At 45.9% G+C, this 18,061-nt stretch overlaps 1 long non-coding RNA gene across 2 annotated transcripts; it reads left to right on the forward strand.

The window, feature by feature from the left end:
• The first annotated feature begins 554 nt into the window (after window positions 1–554).
• Window positions 555–2,287, forward strand: LOC109704721. Of its 2 annotated transcripts, none has more exons than XR_002214467.1 (5): window positions 555–675; window positions 926–1,009; window positions 1,090–1,157; window positions 1,275–1,339; window positions 2,263–2,287. It is a non-coding gene; the product is annotated as an uncharacterized LOC109704721 (long non-coding RNA). The 2 variants fall into 2 exon arrangements; XR_002214468.1 differs by having other exon boundaries at window positions 1,278–1,339; window positions 2,263–2,281.
• Window positions 2,288–18,061: the final 15,774 nt, after the last annotated feature.

Below are 18,061 nucleotides of genomic sequence, written 5' to 3' on the forward strand. Positions count from 1 at the left end.
GTAAAGATCTTTTGAAGCAATCACGATGAACGGGAAGCTACCTGGGAACTAGAGAGTGCAATGCAAGAACATTATCCCTATCTATTCTCGATAGAATCTTGAGGTAAGTGTTTCCAAGTTTCACGGACGAAACTTCTTTTTAGGAGGGGTGAATGTAATACACGGAACTTTTGCAAATTACGGAGTTCGAGTGTGTGGAACGATGTGTGGATCAATCCTACATATTCTAAAAGGTTAGAACAAGTTTTTGGATAAGTTAGAGATTGATTGGAATGCTAAAAGTGAGAAAATGCATTGAACTGGCGAAATCAGCATTTTTCTGCTTGCTATACCGGTACAGCCATTACCTTGTACCGGTACAAGCTCGCAGAATCGTGGCAGCAAGGCTATTTTGGTAATTTCACCCTTGATCCTTATCTATTAGACCCAACTCGACCAGGGATGTTCAGATATGCATGTTTGAGCTCAGAGAAGTGCTCTTCCTTCTCCTTTTTTCTCTCTCTCTAGGGTTTCTCTCTCTCTACGAAGAAATCGTTGATTTTGCTCGTTTTCGTCGCCGCGCTTGTTCTTCGCTGTTTGCGAGCGTCGCAGAGCTTACGTGGACGTGTGAGAGAGTAATTTGGAAGGCTTTTCGCAGCCCTGAACCGGTAGCTCACTGGTGGGAAGTCTGAGAAGGTAATCGGCTCAACTTTTCCGTTATCGACGTCCTATTAGTCGCTTTGAGTATGGATTTCGAGTTTATGCTTCTAGCTGTATTCTTCTGAGGTTTCAGCAAGTATAAATGAGTTATTTAGCTGCGGCTTAACCTCCTTAAATCTGGGATAAACTACTTTGAAGCTCGGTAGAGTTAAGTAGGTCATTTTGAAGCGATTTCGGCACCTTATGCGACTTGTTAATGCAGTTTTGTATGTTGTCTTCGCAGCAGGTTTTCGAACCTAATTGAATGTAATTAGTGATCTTGGGGATTAGTGTAGAAGGTGTTTTAACCCGAGGAAAGCAAGAATTTCAGGTAGAAACTGAAATTTTAAGATTCCGACGTGTGTATATTGATCTTTGACGATTTTGACGCCGTGTTGATGTTGCTCGCAGCGATAGCGCTTTTGACCTTGGGATCATCTTCTGTTGGCATTGGAGTGTCATTAGGGGCTTAACTTGAGGTATATACTTAGCCCAAAAACAGGAAATTAAGTTTCCACTTTGCACTTATTACGAATTTTGCCGAAACTGGAGTTTTGAGTAATCGTCACAGCGTGGTTTTATTATTTTGTTTTCAGCAGGATTGCAGCCTTGTTGAGCTTTATATTGGGACTTTTTGTGGCTGATTGGAGCTTCATAATAGGTGGGTCGGACCTAACCAGAGCAAGTGGAGCTCCCCTATGTTCTATATATACCATGGAATCAATGTTGTAGTGGGCTTTTGTGTACTCGATACAAAACTTGAGACGAGTCGCTATACTTTAGTATAGTTGAATTGCAATTTCTTTATTATGTTCCTAGAACTAGAAAACAATGACATGCTTGTAGAGAACAGTGACATTCTCTTGACTACTCTAAAGTAGAGAACAAGAACATGCTTGAAGCCTATATTAGTCTTACATGTTACTAGTGGATACTAGCTATTGTTCATATGCTTGATCTTTTTATACTGAAATTCCGATCAAGGATCGATGTGGAATGATACTCGAGACATATTGGACTGTGAATTATGCTTGCTTGCCATCGTGCTCATTCGCACACGCTTGTGAGGGTAGCTCCCTACAAGCCGGCACTCCGGAGTTGGCCTACGCGACAGTTGCTCGCCCGTGCGGGATTGGGTGCCGAAGTGGATTGCCGTGGGGAGTGTATACTACCACGGGGCCATTAGGCGCGGCGCAAGCTGGACTACCTTGGGTAGGTCCCTGTGAAGGAAAAGAAAGTGCTAAAGGACATTGAACAGTAATGAATGATCACCGGTCATTGTGTATAGTTTCTGCTTACACATTCATATCTATGTTCATGCTTACAGTAGCTGCTATGCTTTTATTGTTCAATTCATTACTGTAGAAAGCTATTACATGTTGTTTACATGCTTATTAATTGCTTAGCATTGGAAAGGTACCCTGCAATTACATGCTCATTACTTATTAGCATCATGCAATTATTGCTTTTACTTTTCATTTAGTACATCATGAGCCTAGTGGTGTAATTCGCCGAGGCTGGCGGCTTACCCACTGGGAACTATTGTTAATAGTTCTCACGCCCTTTTTATGGTTGTTTTTACAGAGCCATCTACAGGAGAGGCTAGGGATCGTGGCAAGGGAGTCGTGTCTAGCTAGACTTTGCTAGGAGTGTGCTAGTTGATCACCTTGCTACTCGGGCTACGGCCGAGGGTGATGTCCATTGTATAGAGTGACTACCATTGTACAGATATTTTTGTGTACCCTGTGTTGTATATGAGTTGTAGATCCAGATGTTATAGTTCATACTTCTTCTCCTTTTAGCAGAGATTTTGGATTGTATACTCTTTGTTCTTTTACTGATAGTATATCGACTTGTACATTGCTCTGATATCAAGATAGGACTCTCTTTGTTTTATTTTCTATCGACTTGCTTTCTTCGTAGACGCCTTATATACTGCAGGTGTATGGCGGGTCTGTGCATGTACCGGATATGCTTCCGCTGGTACTCGGGCGTGACAACCTACTTCTATAGTATCGGATCGAGACCCCCGTTTTGTGTCCCACTTTTAGAGGAGCTTACAGGACGCTCTGGGTACGCGTTTGGACTTCAGTACATCTTTCCACCCCCAGAGTGACGGGCAGTCAGAGCGTACTATACAGACTCTCGAGGACATGTTTCGAGCCTGCGTTATCGACTTCCAGGGAGTATGGTCGCAGCATCTACCGATGGCAGAGTTTGCTTATAACAACAGTTATCAAGCAAGCATCAAGATGGCACCGTTCGAGGCACTCTATGGACGGAAGTGTAGATCGCCACTTCATTGGAGTGAAGTTGGTGAGAGATTGGCTTTGGGCCCAGATGTGCTCCAGGAAGCAGAGGACAAGGTTCGCATCGCTCGGGAGCGATTGTTGACAGCCCAGAGTAGGCAGAGAAGTTATGCTGATCGGCGTCGACGAGACTTGGAGTTTCAGATTGGAGACCATGTGTTCTTGAAAGTCTCGCCGACCAAAGGAACTCGAAGATTTGGAATCCGGGGCAAGTTGAGCCCCCGATATATTGGACCGTATGAGGTTTTGGAGCGTGTAGGCCCGGTAGCATATCGACTCGCTCTACCGCCGAACCTATCGGGTGTACACAATGTATTCCATGTATCGGTCCTTCGGAAGTACATCCACGACCCGACTCATGTATTGGATACTACACCTATTGAGCTGCGGGAGGATTTGAACTTTGAGGAGCAACCCTTGGGAATTTTGGCTCGCGAGATGAAAAGATTGCGGAACCGAAAAACTCCCTACGTGAAGGTGCTTTGGAGCAACCACGACGAGCGCGAGGCCACTTGGGAGTTAGAGAGCGCACTGCAGGAGCGCTATCCCTATCTTTTTCAGATGGAGGCTTGAGGTACTTTATTTGTTTTGAGTTTCGCGGACGAAACTCCTTTTTAGAAGGGATGAATGTAACACACTGGACCTTTGCAAATTACGAGGTTCAAGTGATTGGCCGTGTTTTGAGCCTTTCCAGATTTTCTGGTGGGTCGTTGACTGTGTTCCGAGCTATAGCACGTGTCCCAAGAATTGCGGTACAAAGTCTTGCACCAAAACCCAAAAAAAACGGGATTTGGCTGACTCTCGGATTGAGTTCTGGCAGGCTTGTACCGGTACAAGGTTGTGCTTGTACCGGTACAAGGATAGACTTGGTTTACCGGTAACAGCCTCGGGCTTGTACGGTACAGAGCCGCGAGCCCAGCAACCCGAGCTCGGGTTTTGGATTTACGTGGACCTTGTACCGGTACATAGCCCCGTGTACCGGTACAAGGCGCAGATTTCGCACAGTTCGAAACTGCATGGGTGTTTTTGCTTTGTAGCACCTTCTATACTTACCACCCAGACCTAGGCGCTCTTTGAGTTGCCACTGCACGAGAAGTAAAGGGAGCTGCCTCATTGCTTCTCTTTGATTTGATTTCATTTTTGGCTGGATTAAAGGTTTAACCTCTCTTTTTCCCTCTTGGTGCATTTTCCCTCCATGGAAGCTTGGAGCTTGGTTTATGCTTGGTTGAGGGTTATCCTTGAAGTTTGAGGACTTTGATCTGGTTTGAAGCTTCTAGATGTCAAGACCGCGAACTCACTGCCGCCTATTTGGCCGAGTCCGCGGCGCCGCCGCATCGCCGGAATGGACAGGTTCTCCCTGTACTACGGACAGAGTCTCCCCTGTACATTCAAGGCATCGCAATCCAAACAGGTACAAAGGTTCCAACCAGGAACAGATATAAATCAAACAGATTGCAGATGGAGGGTATCATACAACATAAACACACCTTAAAGTATTACATTCATTCTCATTCATAGTTTTTACATCACAATTACCATTCCTTTAATCCAAATGCAATGTAAATTATTACAACTTAAACAAGCTTGATACATTTCTTTTCATTTCTTTAAAACCCTTAAGCTAGACTGTCACAGGGTACAACTATCTCGGTCTCTGGGGTAGGACGCTATCTGCAGAACTACGCCCTTGCCTTGCGCCGCCGCGCCGCACACGTGTGTACCTGTACCTGTACCCCCAAAACAGCAACACGGGGGTGAGACTATTGTCCATAGTCCTCAGTGGGTTTAGCCACCCAAGAGAACAAGCTCAGCCAACAGGTCTAACGAGGCACTGCAACATGTTAGATCAACAATATACAACAGATATATATTCAATTGAAATACATGTCCTGCCTCACAAAATGCAATATGCAATACCTGTAATCATGCAAGTAGGTTACTTTAACACTACTTATGTTCTTAATCATTCATTGTTCTTTGCCATTTAACGCTTACTTTTAGCTCTTAGCTATTCTTTATCATTTAGCTATTCTTTACTTGTAACCTTTCGTTACATGTTCTTTATTCTCAACATTCTCAAACCATGCTATATTTTAACCTTTGGCATTCTATTCTAAGGTCACTTTACCTTAGTCAACAAGCCACCCGACTCGATCTTGAGTCAATCAATCGGGGATAGTCCGCGCACTGTCTAGCTCGAGGTGAAGGAACTCTCACATGCACCTCAGCTGGCAAGAGCTCACCGTACTCCTGTCCTAACCGTCTGGCGGCGAACGAATCGCACCTCACCCAACAACGGCCTAGGTTCAATGACTTAGTCACCCGGCGGCGAACTCGTCGCACACACGCCACGACAGTGGTTCAGTCAACAGGCGGTAGGATCCACAAACTGGCTATCCATACGGCGGCGAACTCGTCGCACAAACGCCACGACGATGGCTCTTTAGCCCTTGGGCGGCGAAATCGTCGCACGCACTCGACACCACTTTGGGTGTAGCAGCAAGCAGCGGGATTCCGGAATCCATATCACATTAACCAAGGGTTGGCCTTAACCCTATGGAGCTGACCTCTCTAGGTCTAAACCTTTATCTCCTAGGTCCAATTGACTCTAGGTTTAACATCCTTTATACAACCTAAGTTATTACTTTAGGTTTATTGCTTTCACACTCTTAACCTAGGTTTATTACACTAGGATCATCATTCTTTTCCAATCTAGGTTCACTTAACTCTAGGTTAAGCAGCTTTCATTCCACAACCTATGTTCTTTACATTAGGTTTAACATCACTCTTCTTTAACCTATGTTCTTTACATTAGGTTCAACATCACATTTGTTTAACCTATGTCCTCGACACTAGGTTTAATGCCACTCGATCTATAGGTTTATTCATGTCCACCTATATATATTCCTTACTTAGCATTCTCAACATGTACTTGCATGTACTATTTTCATACCATGCTTATCATCTATACCTTAGCATAGCATCATTTTCTTTAATCACTCTAGGGTTCTCAACCTAGATTTTCATGCACATTTTAATCTCATAATGTCAACATGTATTCTAACCATTATGCTCACATGCATTCATATTGTTATGTAGCATTATACAACTTGTTCATCATGCATTCTATATCTCATCTTAACTTATGTTATCAACATGCATTTCATCTATGCATCATATTTACATGCATCCTTTTAATTTACATGCATATATACATATAGTCTTCTATATGCATCTACTTTAGCATTACATCATATCATGCATTCTAGCATTATGCAACTTGCTCACTATGCATTTCTATTTAGCATTTATATTCACATGCATTGTTTAACACTTAGATGCATCAACACGAATTCTTAATTCGCTTAGACATAAAGGCGACCTAGTCGCTTCGGTAAACCAACCCACCTTAACACGCGTTCCGATTGATCGTCGACACTTGCAATCGGCCTCCCGCGGCAACCGTTGCCCGGTTTGGCCCGAACTCTTGCGCGACTTAGCGAACGACCTCCAAATCGCGATCCGTCTTTTCCGGAAGTTATTCCTTGACTCCAAGGTGCTCCAGTTCCGATCTCATGATTTTTAGACCTTTATTCCGCGTGCTGCGGCTATCTGTACCAAAACCGACCGTTTCGTCAATAACTTCGCGTACGCTCGTCGGATTGTCGAACCGAGCGCACCAACGCGTTCGTTAGGTCCCCAATTAGGTTTCCAAGCACTCAAAATAGATCAAAACCCCACATTAGCAAAATCCCCATTTGGGATGCCCTAATGCAACATAGGCTTAATACCTCGAATTTGATCTATAAAACAAGCAAAAGAAAGCTTGTTTATCATCTAGAAGCTCATCTAGGAGCATTCGAACTCATTCTAGGGTGTTTAAAGCAAACCCTAGAAATCCACCATTAGAGCCTCATGTAGAAAACCATGGATTTCATGGTGTCCTACGCTTCTACAAGGTTCTAAACACATTAGAAGCTCCAAAACCCTAAGTTCTAGGGTTCAAATCCCATTCTACCACAATCTACCATTAGAGAGCTTGGGAGCTTACCTCTCAAAGAGCTCCAAATGAGGAAGAAGATGGAGATGAAGATGAGGGAGGGGATCTTCTACTTGGTCCTCACCATCTTCTCCTTTTCCTTCTCTTTTTCTTCTTCTCTTTTTCTTTTCCTCTTCTCTTTCTTCTTCTTCGGTTTGCACGAACAGAGAGAGAGAGAGAGGGCTGTGGGAGTGGGAGAGAGAGAGGAAATACTCTCTCTAATAACCCCTCAACATGTATTGTAACAATATCCACTTAGCCCCTCCATGTTTTCTGTTTTTCCAACTTAACCCACTGATCTGGGTCCCTTGTACCGGTACACGGGCTCTTGTACCGGTACAAGGCCCGACAGACAGCCAAAACCGAGAGCTGGCTCGCTCGGTTTCGCGGATTTTGTACCGGTACAAGGCCCCCTTGTACCGGTACAGCGCCGTAGCACTGTTCCGTGATGGTTGTACCGGTACAGCCATCACTCTTGTACCTGTACAACAGCCCCAGAATGCTGTTTTTCGATTCGTTTCTATTCGATTTCGCACCGATCAATATCAAAACCCTTCCAACTCTTTTAGAGCTTACTTTTAACCCTTCCAACAGTGTTGGAACATTAATTGATCGCGTCCAACCAATCCTCTTGAGTACTTTAGTCAATTTGGCTAAAGTCCACAATATTTCGCCGAGATCTCGGGGGTTACATTCTCCCCTCCTTAAAAGAATTTCGTCCGCGAAATTCAAACCACATCAACACTCGATCTATCGAGTTATCAAGGGTATCAACATACCTTTCCACCCCAATTTTCGACCACCGACATTACACATCAACCATATCATTGGTGCATCGGCCAATCGCGAGTGCTTCAATCTCAATCAAATCCTTGCTCTATCACGAGACAGCGCGTCTCAATCTCGATCCTTTTGAGAGTAATATCTACACTCCAATCCTCACGTGGCTACCGATCATTCAAGTGCCTCCTAGAGGCCACTTAACTTTACCTTTATCCTTGGGTACCATAAGCCACAATCAATCTCACACGAACCCTCTGTTCGCAACTCGAGCTTAGGCTCATTCACGGAGTCATTGGTTGCACCGACCATCAGTTTCTACGGGTGGACCAACAGTCCCCCACCCTACTAGTAGGCCTACTGACTAAACTCGTCTCAACGACGCCTAGCGTCTCTCGCTCGCAAGCGTAGACCCAATCATCATTGGGCGACATTCTCATTGGAGAACTCGCACACACTCCAACCAGGAGCTATCAAGACCCCAATCCATATCAAATCCTTGGGTCGGGTCACTACACACTCGGTGTATTATCAATCTCGCACTCTAACACGTGACATTCCACGTACTCGGGTCTAAGCTCGGACTACCGTCCTGACCAAAACTCTCGCCCTACCAATAGGTACCGGGCCGCTGTCTCTCACAGCTGACTGCGCCTGCCCACTGGGCCCAGGCTCCACAGTCCACAAGTGGTCCAGGCACGAGTCGTCCCCAAGCACTACCCACCAACGTCGTCCTACACGACATGCTCTACAGAGCTTCAAGTACCACTATCGGCTCCTATGCACCTAGTGCGAGCCACCAGCCCCACGAGCGATCCATGGCCCGCTTCACACTTAGCCCTGCTAAAGTGCTACTGCCAACTCACTCAACTGGCTGAATCGAAACCGCACCTCACGAGTAATTATACTCGAGCGCTCTACGCCTCTACAGCGTCTAACACGAAATCCAGCATCAGGCTGCTTGCCTATGCACGTCCACTACACGAGCACAACTCGTTTGCCTCAACTTCGAGGTATTTCTAGGCCAACGGGCCCTCGTCCGTCACTACACGGCTACTCTCACCTCAGTGATTCTACTTTCACCGTCCGCTCTACCAGAACACATTCTCAACTCCCAAGTCTTTCGGGTATCCTCAACATCAAGGCTCAACTCTCACAATTTCCAATCCATTATTTCGAGAGTCACTTACTAGATCATGTTCTCCACGAGCCTCATTCCTTATCGGAGAATCATCACTAGCCATTAGCTAGCACCACTTGGCTTTCTACCAGCACCAACAGGTGCTACATTCTCACGTTGCAAGCACGTTCGGGCTTCTACCTCTACCCGCCCCAACGGTCCCTACTATGCAATGTATAAATAGTAGCAACAGACCAGCAACAAATGCATGCTATGCATCAACTTGAGATTAGCAAAAGCATATGTTTGCTTAATTAACTCATACCTGCCACGAGGTCATCGGCAACGGCAGGCTCCGCAACTCGGGTCGCTTATCCAAGCCCACTTGGCGCTCGTCGCGAACCCTCTGGTTGCATCATCCTCAACGGCCGCTCCCCCGACCATGCCGCAGGTGGCTCACCTGCCGGCTGTCCCAGAGAGGAATGGACCGTCGCTAGCGTCAAGGCCCGGCTATCACCCTGCGGATACTCGTCCCGCACATGACCCGGCAGCCCACACTTGAAGCACTTGCCCTCGCGCTGCTCACACTGCTGTGGAAAATGAGGGCCTCCACAAATAGCACATTTCGCCGAGGACCGAGTACGGTATGTCCCCGGAGCTCGGGATCGCGAGTGCGAAGTCCTTTGGGAACTCGATTGATCACTGGATCCACCTGTCGGTCGTCCTTTCCCTTTTTCCTTGTAATACGACTCGCGCTCTTCACGCATAAACGCGTTGCCCTGTTCTATCCACAAAGCCCGATCCAGAACTTCAGCAAAAGTCTGCAACCTGTGTACAAGCACAGCCTTGTAAAGGCCTGGCCGCAGTCCACGCACAAAGCAGTCAGCCTTGTCCTTGTCATCCCGTACCACGTTCGGGATACAATGCACGATACGGGAGAATTCCCGCTCGTATTGCCTGACCGTGCGACTTCCTTGCCGCAGCTTAAGAAACCTCTCCTGAAGTTTCCGCTGCTCGCTATCGGCGAAATAAGTAGAGAACAACATTCCCCGAAACTCTTCCCAAGTCATAGGAGGGAGACTAGGCAGTCGATCTCGCTTGACGCCTCTCCACCACACCTTCGCCGTTTGTTTCAGGCAATGCGCGGCTAGGTTCACTTTGTCTCGCTCCAGCGTGTACAGATCCTCAAAGAGTGTTTCCATGGAATCGATCCACATTTCAACGACCCACGGATCTGCATCTTCACCATCAAAAGTAGGCGGATCAAACTTCTTGAAAGTCATGAGGGCCGCTAAAGCTCGCTCCCTCTCCGCCGCAACCTCTGGGCCAACAGGAGTCGGATCGCCCAACCCCGACGGAAACAGCTCCGCCGCAACTCCCGGCTGTCCTCGACCAGCCGCAGCTGGTGCTGCCACCAGCCGATCCACAGTCTCTTGGAGTCGTTCCATTCGCTCCTCTTGGCGCATAGCAGCCTCCTGCTGCCGCTGCACCACATCAGCTTGTTGCCGCATCACTCCAATGAGTGTGGCCAACTGATCACGAAGCTCTGAGTCTCCGCTCGCGTTGATTTGCTCAGGGACGCCACTTGTCCCCTCCCGCGCCGATCTGGACAAAGATCGCCTACGCGGTGCCATCGTTTCCTGAAACACGATAACTCGATTAGCTCTCGACCAACCTGGGTCGAACACGAGACCACTAACACCGGCTCAAAAGCCAATCAGGCGAAAGTCAAACAAGGACGTCTATTCTCGTCACTCGGCTTTATGTTGTGCGCGCCCAACATAAACACACTTGGTCGAGAATAAACCATACCTTGAGTCTGCCTCTAAAATCCGTCTTAGAGGTTATAACACAACCCAATCCATTACCTTTCGCCACAACTCACAAGTCCTCGTCTCTCACGAGCCTTATTCTCCTATGGTTTCACTATCCTAGGGTCTCCTAGGTCTGTCTAAACCATTTTTCCCATTTTCTACTTTATGCTCTGATACCACAAACTGTCACGACCCGCGACCACCCGCCTATTTGGCCGAGGTCCCGGCGCCGCCGACATCGCCGAATGGACAGGGTTTTCCCTGTACTACGGACAGAGTCTCCCCTGTACATTCAAGGCATCGCAATCCAAACAGGTACAAAGGTTCCAACCAGGAACAGATATAAATCAAACAGATTGCAGATGGAGGGTATCATACAACATAAACACACCTTAAAGTATTACATTCATTCTCATTCATAGTTTTTACATCACAATTACCATTCCTTTAATCCAAATGCAATCTAAATTATTACAACTTAAACAAGCTTGATACATTTCTTTTCATTTCTTTAAAACCCTTAAGCTAGACTGTCACAGGGTACAACTATCTCGGTCTCTGGGGTAGGACGCTATCTGCAGAACTACGCCCTTGCCTTGCGCCGCCGCGCCGCACACGTGTGTACCTGTACCTGTACCCCCAAAACAGCAACACGGGGGTGAGACTATTGTCCATAGTCCTCAGTGGGTTTAGCCACCCAAGAGAACAAGCTCAGCCAACAGGTCTAACGAGGCACTGAAACATGTTAGTTCAACAATATACAACAGATATATATTCAATTAAAATACATGCCCTGCCTCACGAAATGCAATATGCAATATCTGGAATCATGCAAGTAGGTTACTTTAACACTACATATGTTCTTAATCATTCTTTACTCTTTGCCATTTAATGACTTTCTTGAGCTATTAGCTATTCTTTATTCGTAGCTTTTCTTTACTTGTTCTCTGTTCCTTAGCTATTCATTATGCTTAACATTCTTGAACCATGCTATATCTTAGCTTTTAGCATTCTACTCTAAGGTCACTTTACCTTAGTCAACAAAGCCACCCGACTCGGTCTTGAGTCAATCAATCGCGGATAGTCCGCGCACTGTCTAGCTCGAGGTGAAGGAACTCTCACATGCACCTCAGCTGGCAACAGCTCACCGTACTCCTGTCCTAGCCGTCTGGCGGCGAACGAATCGCACCTCACCCAACAACGGCCTAGGTTCAATGACTTAGTCACCCGGCGGCGAAATCGTCGCACACACGCCACGACAGTGGTTCAGTCAACAGGCGGTAGGATCCACAAACTGGCTAACCATCCGGCGGCGAAATCGTCGCACACACGCCACGACAATAGTTTTCTAGCCCCTGGGCGGCGAAATCGACGCACACACCCGACACCACTTTGGGTGTAGCAGCAAGCAGCGGGATTCCGGAATCCATATCACATCAACCAAGGGTTGGTCTTAACCCTATGGAACTGACCTCTCTAGGTCTAAGCATTTATCTCCTAGGTCCAATTGACTCTAGGTTCAGCATCCTTTACACAACCTAAGTTATTACTTTAGGTTTATTGCTTTCACATTCTCAACCTAGGTTTATTACACTAGGATCATCATTCTTTTCCAACCTAGGTTTATTTGACTCTAGGTTAAGCAGCTTTCATTTCACAACCTATGTCCTTTACATTAGGTTCAACATCCCTCTTATTTAACCTATGTTCTTTACATTAGGTTCAACATCTCATTTGTTTAACCTATGTCCTCGACACTAGGTTTAATGCTACTCGATCTATAGGTTTATTCATGTCCACCTATATATGTTCCTTACTTAGCATTCTTAACATGCACTTGCATTTACTATTCTTATATCATGCTTATCACTTATACTTTAGCATAGCATCATTCACTTTAATCATTTTAGGGTTATCAACCTAGTTTCATGCATATTTACCTCACAATGTCAACATGCATTCTATATCTCATTTTAACTTATATTGTCAATATGCATTTCATTCTATGCATTTTGCTTACATGCATTCACATAATTATCTAGCTTTATTCAACATGCTCATAATGCATTCTATTTAGCAATTACATCACACTATCATCATGCATTATTTAGCTACATGCATCGTTTACATTTATATGCATCAACTTTAGCATCTGCATCATATTAGGCATTTCTACTTAGCATCAACTATACCGATCATCAACATGCATCAACATGAAAGTCTAATAATTAGACATAAAGGCGACCTAGTCGCTTCGGTAAACCAACCCACCTTAACACGCGCTCCGATTGCTTGTAGTCACTTGCAATCGGCCTCCCGCGACAATCGTTGCCCGGTTTGGCCCGAACTCTTGCGCGACTTAGCAAACGACCTCCGAACCGTGATCCGTCTTTTCCGGAGTTTATTCCTTGACTCCAAGGTGCTCCAGTTCCGATCTCATGATTTTTAGACCTTTATTCCGCGTGCTGCGGCTATCTGTACCAAAACCGACCGTTTCGTCAATAACTTCGCGTACGCTCGTCGGATTGCCGAACCGAGCGCACCAATGCGTTCGTTAGGTCCCCAATTAGGTTTCTACAAGGTCAATTTGCCCTAGAAACATCCGGTAGCAAAAGCCCCAATTTTGGTGCCCTAACAATGCCATAATCAAATTTCTTGGGATTGATCTCATAGCTAAGCATAATTAAGCTTAGAATCACCCAAGAAGCTCTCTAAACTTGTTTCCATCTCATTAGAATCATCCCTAGGGCATTTAGAACAAACCCTAGGATTCCACCATTAGAGCACTACGAAGAACAACATGGGTTTCATGTGTTCTAGGTTTCTACAAGGTTCTAAAGCTTGTAGGGAGATCAAAATCAAAGATCTAGGGTTCAAAACCCAAACTCTAACCCTAGGTTTGCATCAATGGTGCAATCCATGGTTCAAAGCTTCAATATGAGCTAGAACCATCTTCTCCAACTCAAATGGGTTCCATTTGAACCACTCAAAAGCAACCAAAAACCCTAAACCCTATAAATGCCATTTTAGGTTTAGAGCTTACCTCTAAAAGAGCTCCAATGGCCCAAGGAAGATGAAGGAGAGGATGAAGATCTCCTTCTAGATCTTCTTCTCCATCTTCTCCAACTTCTTCTTCTCTTTTTCTTCTCTTTCTCTTTTCTCTCTTTTCTTTTGTAAGTTATTGATCCCGAGGATCTAAAAGGTAAGTAACACCTAGAGGGGGGTGAATAGGTGTAAATCCGGCAAACTCGAAAAATCTCGATGCAAACAAACACAATAGCGGAAATTAAAATAGCACACCGAGAATTTAACGTGGGAAAACTCCAATTCGGAGTGAAAAACCCACGGGACCGATCACGCAAAGAAAATCCACTAAGAAAACTTGAGTACAAGTGATTTCGACCAAAAACACGCGACTCAATTTACCGATTTCTAGTTGACAGTGATCTTTGTCGGTCCTCGATCGATAGGAATCCACCAATCGACCTTGCTGCAACTCCTCGCAGCGTCAACGCCTCAACTCCTCGAAGCGTCCACCGAATCCTCAGCTTCGCGCGAGATCCACGCGCCAAACCTCCTTCCGGAGCTTGTAGAATCGAAGATTTGCGGTGATTCAACTTTTGAAAACCATAAGCTATGAGGGTTCACCTTTAATCAATCATCTACTTGATTCTCGTAAGAAATATTAAGTAAAAACGAAGAATCAAGCCGATGTTGATTGCTAGAAACTCATCATGTAAATCGAAGCGAAGAAAACGAGTTTCTAGGGTTTGGAATTGGTAAAATATTCAGAAGCCTTTTTTTTAGACGGCCCACATAGCTTATTTATATGTTTAGAAGACTTAGAAGTAGACTAGGATTGCAAAAAGTCGATTTCAAAAACTCGTGTCGTCCTCAGAGACCGGTCCTGTCGAGGAGACCGGTCTGTGAGAGACCGGTCTCTCAAGTGAGGAACCGGTCCCTCTCTGCGTAACCAAAAACCCCACGTTCGGGAACCGGTCTCTCAAACTTGAGACCGGTCCCTCGCTGCGTGACAGAACCACCAAGGTTCGGGAACCGGTCTCTCACCACAGGGGACCGGTTGCATCAAGGATTACGCAGTGAGGACCTTGGGGGAACCGGTCTCTCCATCTCAGAGACCGGTCCCAGAACACATGAATGTTCAGGAAATTGTTTTTAAAGCAATCTAAGTCTTCTGAACTTATTTTAAACATGTATCTTCACCACAAATGATCTTTTCTACATACCTTAGGTGTCGATCTTTCCGAATGAGTCTTTGTCCTCCAATTTGAATCTTTTCTCAAAATCTTCTGCAATCAACTCTTCAAGACTCCAAACAACTTTACGAAATTCGCCAACCTATAAAATCCTTAACACCTCACGCATAAGGGGGTAAAGTATGTTTGGAGCGACGATTGCGATCGGAGCTTCGAAGAGTTAAAGAGCAGGTTGACGTCGACCCCGGTTCTTGCCTTGCCGACTCCGGGGGAGACCTTTGTAGTGTACAGTGATACCTCGTATGTTGGTCTCGGGTGTGTATTAATGCAAAATGGGCGAGTCATTGCATATGCATCGCGCCAATTAAAGAGCTATGAGAAGAACTACCCGATTCACGACCTCGAATTAGCCGCGGTGATCTTCGCGCTAAAGCTTTGGAGGCATTACTTGTATGGTGAACATTGTGAGGTATACACCGATCACAAGAGTCTCAAGTACTTATTCACCCAAAAAGAGTTGAACATGTGGCAGCGGCGGTGGTTGGAGTTGCTAAAGGACTATGATGTCACTATACTTTACCACCCCGGGAAAGCTAATGTCGTGGCCGATGCTCTAAGTAGAAAATCGGCGGAGAACTTAGCGACGGCGATTATGCCTCAACCGCTGTTACAAAAGGAAATGCAAAGATTTGGGTTGGAAGTGGTAGCGCCGGGAGTGCCGGCTACACTTGCCGCACTAGTTGTGCAACCGACCCTATTGGAAAGAATCAAGGATCTCCAAGCTTCGGATCCTTATCTTCAAAAGATGCGGAATGAAGTTGAGAACGACAATGCCGAAGATTTTGGCATTTGAGCTAACGGCGCACTTCGATTTCGAAATCGTTGGTGTGTGCCTAAGGATGAAGTGTTACGAAGGGCGATTATGCAAGAAGCGCACCAGTCCCCTTATAGCATACACCCCGGCGGCACTAAAATGTAGAAAGACTTGAAATAGCACTATTGGTGGCTGAGTATGAAAAGAGATATTGGGCAGTTCGTGGCGCAATGTTTAACGTGTCAACAAGTGAAAGCTGAGCGCCGATTTCCGGCAGGAAAACTACAAAGTCTATCAATACCCGTTTGGAAATGGGAAGATATAGTAATGGACTTTGTTACTGGGTTGCCTCGATCACAAGGCGGACACGATGCGATATGGGTGATAGTGGATCGATTGACAAAGTCGGCACACTTCTTGCCGATACATACTACGTGGTCGGGAGACAAGTTAGCTCAAGTTTATCTCGACGAGGTTGTGAGACTTCATGGGGTTCCGATATCAATCATATCGGATCGAGACCCCAGATTCACATCCCACTTTTGGAAGAGTTTGCAAGACGCGCTAGGCACACGGCTCGACTTCAGTACGGCGTTTCATCCTCAGAGTAATGGACAATCAGAGCGGACGATACAAATCCTTGAGGATTTACTTCGAGCGTGTGTGCTAGATTATAAAAGAGGATGGCATGATTTCTTGCCTATGGCGGAGTTCGCCTACAATAATAGCTACCAAGAAAGTATAGCGATGGCGCCTTTTGAGGCACTATATGGACGTAAGTGTCGTTCTCTTATCCATTGGAGTGACGTGGGCAAGAGAACGGCTCTTGGCCCGGATGTAGTGCGGGAGGCGGAAGAAAAGGTTCGCCTTGCCCGTCAACGGTTAGCGACGGTGCAATCTCGGCAGAAGAGTTATGCTGACAAGAGAAGAAAGGATTTAGAGTTCGCGGTTGGAGACCGCGTATTCTTAAAAGTAGCGCCGATGCGAGGAGTCAAACGATTTGGAGTCCGTGGGAAGTTAAGCCCCCGATACGTCGGACCGTTTGAGATATTAGAGCGTGTGGGTGCGGTGGCATACAAGCTCGCACTACCACCGAGACTCGCGGGAGTTCACAATGTTTTCCATGTATCCAATCTCCGAAAGTATATTCGCAATTCGACACATATGTTGGAGTACGAGCCCGTAGAGTTACGTGAGGATATGTCTTATGAGGAGTACCCAGTGTGCATCCTTGTTAGAGAAGTGAAGAAGTTGCGAAGTCACAAGATTCCGTATGTAAAAGTCCAATGGAGCAACCATGCTGTGCGAGAAGCCACTTGGGAGCTCGAGGAGTCAATGCGGAGAGAGCATCCGCATTTATTCGAATCGACGAGTTAAGGTATGCGTAATTTCGCGGACAAAATTATTTTTAAGGGGTGGAGAATATAATATACCGAAAATTCGGAAAATAAATATCGAACTTTAGTCAAATTGACCAAAGTGCGAGGTTGGAACACTTCGGAAAGTCCGAAGGTGTTAAAATGATCAAAAGTGAGTTACACGAGGTTTTCGAGAGCTAAAATTGTGAAATCTGCATTCTGCAGGTTTTCAGCTCTCGGGGACCGGTCCCTGAAGGAGAGACCGGTCCCCGAACGCGTGAAAAATGAGAAATGAGGAAAAATGGCTAAGTCCTGAGAAACTAGCTCTCGGGAGCCGGTCCCTGCCTGAGAGACCGGTCCCCGAGAGACTCGTCCCCCAAAGAGAGATCGGTTACCCGCGCGCAGCAGCTCTGGCTGCGCGGGGAGAGCCTTCGGGAACCCGTCCCTGAAGGAGAGACCGGTCCCCGCCTGCGCGAACTGCCCAGTCCAGGCAGTGTACAGAGATAAAAGTTGAAGGGTTTATTTGCATTTTTGCAACCCATGGGTTATGTTGAGGGCTGAGAGAGCCTTTTCTCTCATTCTCTCCCTCACACACACTCTCTTCTCTCCCTCTCTCTCTCTAGAAGACAAAGGAGAAGAAGAAGAAAGAAAGAAAGGAAAGAAAAGAAGGAAAAGAAAGTGAAGAAGAAGATCAAGTAGTGAGCCTACCTCTTCTTTTTCCTCCTTGGAGCAACTTAGGGAAAGCTTTGAGGTAAGCTTTGATCCCTAGTATAGTAAAACCCTAGAATGAGTTTTGAATGAATCTAGAAATGGTTTTAATGGATTATTTAGAGTCCTTGAAGCTTTCTTTTTGCTTCTTTAGAGATCAAAACCATGGTTTAGCTTGAGGTGGGCTTTGGCCACCTCTAATGGTGAAATCCAAACTAGGGTTT

This window comes from Ananas comosus, unplaced genomic scaffold (genome assembly GCF_001540865.1).
Source record: "Ananas comosus cultivar F153 unplaced genomic scaffold, ASM154086v1, whole genome shotgun sequence".
Lineage (NCBI taxonomy): Eukaryota > Viridiplantae > Streptophyta > Magnoliopsida > Poales > Bromeliaceae > Ananas > Ananas comosus.